At 41.1% G+C, this 8,236-nt stretch overlaps 1 pseudogene; it reads left to right on the top strand.

Moving 5' to 3' along the window:
• Positions 1-402: 402 nt before the first annotated feature.
• LOC142436949 (U2 small nuclear ribonucleoprotein B'' pseudogene) lies at positions 403-1,057 on the top strand (annotated as a pseudogene).
• Positions 1,058-8,236: the final 7,179 nt, after the last annotated feature.

Here is an 8,236-nt window from a genome sequence, read left to right as displayed (position 1 = left end):
CCGGTACACTGAAGAAGCAATCTGAGGAGCTAGACCGTATGAAGCAGAATGCAGCCTCGGGGTTGGAGAGAGGTTCGAGAACAAGCTGAGGCATGCAGACTGCTAGCACAACCTTGCTTGCTGAAAGCCTAGACGGTTTGAAGCCCTCGCTGATGAAGATCAGAGACTATGACCTTCGTTCAGTATGGATCACAGCTCAATGTAAAGAGAACAACAATCCTCACATTGGGACCAATTGATAACATCATGGTAAACAAAGAAAAGGTTGAAGTCGACAAGGATTTCATTCTACTTGGATCCAGAGCCAAGAACCATTGAAGTAGCAGACAAGAAATTGAGGTATTGCTTTCTGGGCTTTAAAGGGAGAAGGGCTCAGGTTGTTTGACTAGTATCACAAAAAATATGCACATCAGACCAAATCATACCATTTATGTGAATAATATGAATGACAAAATTAAAAAGGAAAAATTAAAGGGGTTGTTATAGCCTCTGTTTTCTCAGTTTGGCCATGTGGTAGATACTGTGGCTTTAAAGACAATGAAGATGAGGGACAGCCCTTTGTCATATATAAAGAACTAGGATCAGACACAAAATGCCTTGAGACGGTATCAAGGGTTTCCATTGTATGGCAAAACCAGAATGCAAAACCAGATTCTGGTGTGATCTCTGAAATGCATAGCACTTTTGCTGACAAAGAAAAGAAAAAAAGCCAAAACTATGAAATAGACTGCAACAACCACAAACAAAAACATAGCCAGGAAATACCAAATTCAAGGAAATTCACTAACATTCAAGGAAATTCAACCCAAAGTCATGAGATTACCCTCCAAACTACATTCTATTCTTTAATAATTTACCAGAAGAGAACAATGGGATAGTTATCCACGCTGTTTAATCAGCTTCTTGGCTTTAAGGAAGTAAGGTTGGTACCTGGAAGGCATGATATTGTTTTGTTGAATATGAAAATGAAAGGCAGGCTGCTGCTGCCAGGGATGCTTTTTAAGAACTTAAGCTCACACCATCCCTTGCCATGAGGGTCAGTTATGCCAAGAAATGATATCTGGGGGTAGTCTCCTTTAAAGGATGTGGCTTTATTTATAATGTTGGGTTGATAACTTTTAGTCAGGTCATTTTTATAATTGGAAGCAGAAGGGATAGTGAAATCAAAACTCTGTGGACAAATAATTAATCTTTTGTTAGCCTTAGTGAACTGTGAAATACAAAGCCCTTAATTTTGTGCATTAAAGGGTTTTTTTGTATTCCAAAGAAAGAAGCAAGTTAATGATGCACTGCATTGGACAGATATGCTGCACAAGACCTACTTAAAGTGTTAACGAGCAAAGATAGTGCACTATCGTTGAAGACTAAAGTGCACTAGACCAAGGCCATGATACCAAGGGCTACTCAAAAAAGAAATGTAATTTATTTTCAAAGCTATGTATTTAATTTTTTTACAAAGCAACCTTATCACTTTCAAAGTACTTTCCATTACACTTAGTACATTTGTCAAATCTGCTACTACATTCTTAGAAACATTTTTCAAACTCTTCTATTTGGATGGCTGACAGTATCTCCCCCATTTTTTTCTTCACCTCTTCAACATCGTCAAATCACTGTCCTTTCATGTCCTCCTTCATTCTCAGAAACAAAAAGAAGTTGAATAGAGCAAAGTCAGCTAAAGAAGGTGTGTGGGGCAAGAGAGACATGCTGTTTTTTGGTCAAAAGTTGGCACACCAAGATGGCTGCATGAGAAGGGGCATTGTTGTGGTGGCAAAAACAATCCCCCAAAATCAGGCCTTTTCTGTTGCACACTGTTACACTATCTTTTCAGAACCTCTAAGTAGAAAGAAAACTTGATTAACGATCTGACATGGTGGGACGAATTTCAAATGCACTATGAGTTGATATTTTCATCAGTTTGGGAAGTTGATGGACATCCAGAATGAGGTTTGTTGTTAATGAACATTCCATCTTTTTTGAAACGAGAAAACCACTCATCCAGTAGTCTTTCCCAATACACTGTCCTGGTAAGCTGTGTTCAACATCACAACAGTTTCTGTGGCATTTTTACTGAACAAAAACAAAATTTCATAGCCATACACTGTTCTCTTAAATCAGCCATCTCAAAAAATGCGATTCAAGCAAAAATGCTTTCATGAAAAAATTTACTGTGACCATAGAGAACCTTCCCAGGTGATGCCACTGGGTGCACTAACTCATAGTGAATTTCTTGATGTGCACCTAATGAGAAAAATTCATACTGTGAAAGCTACACCCAGAAGAGCTATTTTCTGGTCTGGGGGCAGTACTCCCTTGTGTTTTCAAATACATGTAAAAGTTGGATAATTAATAAGGAAGACAGAGGAAAAATGGATGAAATTGAATTATGGTGTTGGTGAAGAATATTGGCAATACCCTGGGCAGCCAGAAGAAAAAATGAAGCTGTCCTGGAAGAAATCTAGCCAGAGTGCTCCTTATAAGTAAGAATGAATGATGAGACTTTGCCTCACATAATTTGGACCTGTTATCAGGAGAACACAAAAGGGCATCATGCTTCCGTAATGCTCACCGCTGCAGCACGATCACTGGAGACAAAACGGATGCACAAGCAAATGTGGTGGAAAATTCTGATGGTGCCTGGCTATCGAAAGATATCACGTCTGGCGCACCAACCTGTGTGATCATGAGGTGTCAGTGGGATCAGGTAACAGGCATCAGAAGACCCAATACAAATAAACATATTGTTAAGAACAAGGGGGGTTGGAGCAGAGACTCAAAACCCATCTTCAGACAATGGGACATCCCCTCACAGAAAGGTCACAAGGAAGGGATGAGTCAACCAGGGCACAGTATAGCACCAATGAATCACACAATATTCCTCTGGTTCCTTGAGGCTTCTTCACACCCCACTATTATGACCCCAGTCCTGCCTTTCAGTTCAGGCTAGACTGAAACATGTACACAAGTACATATAAGAGCTCACAACACACAAAATGCAGGTCAGATAAACCGCTCATGAGCAGAAATGGGAGTAGCAATACCAGGAAGGTTGGGGAAAGGTGGGGAGAGGAAGGAGGGTAAGAAACCATGGGGGAAGGGAGACAGAAGTCGGTGTAAGATATGAAAATAATAATAATTTATCAAGGGGGGAGGAGGGTAAGAAGAGGAGCTAATACCAAGGACTCAAATAGAAAGTAAATGTTTAGAAAATAATGATGGCAACATATGTACAAATATGCTTGATACAATTGATATATGGATTGTTATAAGAACTGTAAGAGCTCCCAATAAAATTTTCTTTTAAAAAAAGACATCATGGTTGATAAAATAGAGGATCAATAAGATGGATTGACACGATGACTGCCACAGTGCCCAAACATTGGAACAATGCAGGATCTGGCAAGGTATTGTTCTGCCGTACATCAGATTAAGAGTCAATCCAATGGTGCCTAACAACAATATGATTGTGTTAAAGATGTTTCCGTGAATCCTTAGGTGTATCTTTACTGTTTTTAATACACAGAAGTGTCTATTATACATTAAAACAAACATGATTGATGTTATATACAAACTGTACCCAACTCTTCCAACTTACATACACATTGGACTTGAAGGCAGACCTAAATGTGGAATTTGTTTGCAACCCAAAGACTGACTGCCTGATTTGAAGGATCCAAACTAGAGGATTCAAATAGAAGACAGAGAAATGAGAAAGATATCAACTGATGGCAAAGGTTCACCCAAAAGACAAGTGCAATCAGTATGTATTTAGCATCTGTCATATACTGAAAAACATGACATTGAACAAGACATAGTCGTTTCCTCAAGGAATTTATGTTCAGGGAAACCAAATCTCATATATATATGTATATATATATATATATATATATATATATATAACCATTATATATATATAACCATTATATATATATAACCATTGAGTTAGTCCTGACTCATAGCAACCCTATAGATGGATTCTAAGAGGACAAAGCTTTTCTGCAGAGACAGTCTCATCTCAGAGAGGATGGTGGGTTTGAACCACAGATATTGTGACTAGCAGCCCAATGCTTACCCAGCAGCACAAATAAGGGCTCTCTTCTTTACACACACACATGTATGTATGCCAGTTTACTGTAATGGCCTGACATGTGCTCCCTCCTCCAATGCTGGGAGCTATGCCACCAGTCTTTGAAATAAAGGCCTCCCCCACCACCACCACCACCAAAAAATGCCACATAGCATTATGTAAGTTTAGATTAATTACCAAGTGCTATAGGGCACCGGTGGCACTGAGATGAGCATTGGGCTATCCACCACAATGTTGGCAATTCAAACCCACCAGGCACTCCATGGGAGCAAGATGAGACTGTCTGCTGCCCCATGATAATGGGGGAAGGGTGCGAGCTGGGAGGGCAGGAGATCTGAATAAGACTGACCCTGCAAACAGGATTGTCAAGCCAGTTTGATGGTGGGCTCAGAGCCAAAGATCACAGACTCATAAAGGCATTGATTCGTATAGCATGAATCTCCCTATTCACACTTATTAGCCTCGGTGCAGGGACACTAAAGACCACTGTTTGGATAACACAGTTGGCTTTATGCCAACTACAGTGGGTCAAGGGAGATGGAGGTGTTATCAAGGGGATTTGAAATGGTGGTGCAGGTTGTCTAGGCTGTGGCAGAAAGTAACAGAAGACAGCATATGAAGAGAATTCAGACTAAAATTTAAAGAACTGGTATAGAGCCTATGGCCAAGAAGACATTTGAAAGGACAAGAGATTTTGGTCAAAGAGGCAATTGTTTAAAGTTTAAGAATTTGATTAATGTGACATTTTGGAATGTGAGTGCTGGATTGGAAGTGTAAGGTAGGCTAACTGAGAGATCAGGTAGAGTAGCAACTTGAAGATAAAAAGAAGAAAATGAATGTTTATTGAAATGGAAAACTGGATTTCAAACCTTAGTTCTATACCTTCCCTTTCTCATTAGAGGGAAACCATTCTTCCAAATAAAGAGCCAGGTTATGCAGTGGGCTGTATACATGTTGGACGGCTAACTTAGACAGCAGCTGGGACCCATGGCCTCAAATACTCCAAGAATCAGTAAGGTGGCCCGGGATCAGATCATATTCTGGTCTGTTATGGATAAAACGGATATCTTTACACATAAAGGGTGATAACGTAAGTGTGAATGAGAGGAAATGGATTGGTCGTGTCCATTTTGATCAATGGTCTACTATGCTGGAAATGATACAATCAAGAGGAATGGTCTTGCAATCATTGTCCAAAATGGCATTTCAAGATCTATCTTAATGAACAACGCTGTCTGTGATGAAGATCAAGGATGGCAGTCTTCAGTATGGATGGCAACTCTATGTAAAGAAGACCAACATCCTCACAACTGGGCCATAAGATAATGTGAAAAAAAAGTTTAAAGTTGTCAAAGATTTTGTCTTCCTTGGATTCACAATCAATGCTCATGGGAGCAGCCGTCAAAAACACAATGGACACATTGCATTGGACAAACCTGCGGCACAAGACCTCTTTAGACTATTGAAAAGCATACATACTGCTTTGAGGACTAAAGTCTGCCTGACCCACGCCATGTCTTTTCATTTTTCTCATACGCATGTCAAAGTGGGGCATTGAATAAGGACTACCTAAAAAGAATCGATGCATTTGAATTGTGATGCTTGTAAAGAACAGTGAAATACCACAGACTGTCAAAAGAATAACCAAATCTGTCTTAGATGAAGTACAGACAGAGTGCCCCTTAGAGCCAAGGACGGCAAGAGTTCATCTTACATACTTTGGACATATTGTCAGGAGAGACCAGTCCCAGGGGAAGGACATCACGTTTGGTAACGTGGAGGGGCAGCAAAAAAGGGGAATATTCTTAACGAGATGAACTGACACAGTGGCTGCAACAGTGAGCTGAGACACAGGAGCAATGGTGAGGGTGGGCCAGTACCAGGCAGTGTTTTGTTCTGTTGTGCACACGGCCATTGCAGGTCAAACCAACTTGATGGCACCTAACCGCAACAACCACAACAACACACATCGGATCACTGTGAATTGGAGGCAACTCAATGACAACTAACACAACGTAGCATTCTTTGAAAACATATTCCTAACGTAGGCCACGGAAGACACTGAAATGGGAGCAGCTCGCTGCCAAAAGTGATTCTCCCAGAAATGTTTGCCTACCTTCATGCATCTAGCAAGACCTTTTGGATCTTGTTATGGCTTCCAGGTCAATGATGGAAGTGAAGAGATATGCGAACATATGGATCTCACCTCAAAAATTCTGAAGATATTGTTCCCTGACTATCCCTGGAATCTACTCCCACCCCCTCCTCCAGATCCCAGCTCAGCTTCACTTGATTCCCACATTCACTGATCAGATCTCTTACATGCCACTTCCTCGGGAAAACTTCCTCTGAAGCACCGAATTTGTGTAGTTCTGCCTTTTAATAAATTTCCCCCAAGCACTTCACACTTTAGCTTCTTGTTGGTTATCACAACTGCAATTAACAACACATGCAGTATGCATTCTTCTGTTCTTTCCCTCTGTGATTCCAGAGCCCTCGGGAAGCAGAGACTGCGACTGTATTGCTTACAGAGGTATATGGTAGGATTGCTCTAAATGAGTAATGGGCCGGGACCCGAAATGTAATAAGTGTGTCCCCTACCCCACTCACACCCCCACATCCCTGGGGAGAGAGTCTAAAGACGGAACCATTAAAATTTGTTCAACTAAGCAGCCAAGCGCATTAAAACTAAATGCATCTGATTCTTGGCTGCGGGCAGACTCTGATGCGGTATCTTTGCAGATGGGCCTGGACGTGCTGCCAACAGCCCACGTGATGCAAATGCATCAAGGTAGAGACTTATTTTTAGCTACAGCACATTACCATTCCTTTATGCTTTCACATTTTCATCTCTGCAAATAGTTCCCCTGTTCTGATATCATTTCAGAGTAAAGGAAATGTGTGTGGTTTTTTTTTAATGAAAGAAAGAAGATGATCTCTAAAACAAAGATCATTTCCCCTTTAATCTTCACTTCAGCTTAGCAGCTCAAAGAACCCTTTCTGGGCTGTTGGTTGCTTTTTCTCTGAGAATAAGGATGGTCACAAAAAATATCCTCCATCCTCTTTGTAATGACACCACAGACTCAAAGTTGGCTAGCAGAAATATAGGGTAAACAAAGCAAAAGTTTCACAGTGAGTCTACTCAAGACATGATGTTCTACTTCTATACGACAGGTTGAGTAGAAATCCTATCGTACAGTCATAGATTTAATTTTATTAGATCTGTAAGCATGTTCATGTCACATTAAAACAAGCTCCAAGCTCTCATAATCAAAGACAATTTAGGAAATATCATGATGATGATGTGCTTCGAAAATAAGTCAGGCATCTTCCTGGATCAACAAATGTTGTCAACCAGGCCCCAATTACCAGCTAAAATGTGCACAGGTTGGGTGCTTCACGGGCAGAAAATCCTAGGTCCTGGTCGTGGGGGCTGAAAAGGCAACATCCACTGCCATCGAGTAGAGCCCTGCTCATAGGGATCTTTGGTAGGGGCTCCTGAGGCTGCACATCTTTATGAGAGCAGCCAGCCTCACCTTCCTCCTATGGAAAAGATAGAGAGGGGCTGCAGATTAGCATTCTCCAGGCATACATAGGCTGGATTGGAGTACGTAGCTTTTTCCAAGTATATTTGAAATCCAATTTTATTTTTTAAAGAAATATGGATATGTAATAAAAGGACTAAAAATTACAGCTTGGCGTATACTTCTGGATTAACAATGATCCAGGGGAAAGATTTAAAATTACCAAAGAAGCCCAGTTGAGGAATATTGCTACATTTAGTCCAAAAAGGTATCGGCCTAAAAGGGCCAGTCCATAGAATTGACCCCACAGTGGGACGGTCCCGGTCATGTGGTTGGAGGAGTGCAGCCATCCCTTCCACTTGCCTTTCATTATGGTTTGTTGGTCTTTTGTAGAGAGAATAACGGCCCTCCGAATCTGTGGTCCTGCCACCTTTTATGTCAAAAGGGTAAGGCTAAAAACCTTGAGATGGGATTATCTGATGGGCCCAATCTAATCACACAAATCCTTTAAAAAACGTCAAGAAAGCGGCAACAAGGCAGGTCCCAGAGATGAACCCGCAGGACAAATGCTCCATCTCAGGCTTTAAAGAAGAGCCGTGAGACTGGGAGTGTGGGGCATCTATAC

Source organism: Tenrec ecaudatus, chromosome 1 (genome assembly GCF_050624435.1).
Source record: "Tenrec ecaudatus isolate mTenEca1 chromosome 1, mTenEca1.hap1, whole genome shotgun sequence".
NCBI classification, from domain to species: Eukaryota; Metazoa; Chordata; class Mammalia; order Afrosoricida; family Tenrecidae; genus Tenrec; species Tenrec ecaudatus.
This window is presented reverse-complemented; position numbering and strand designations above follow the sequence as displayed.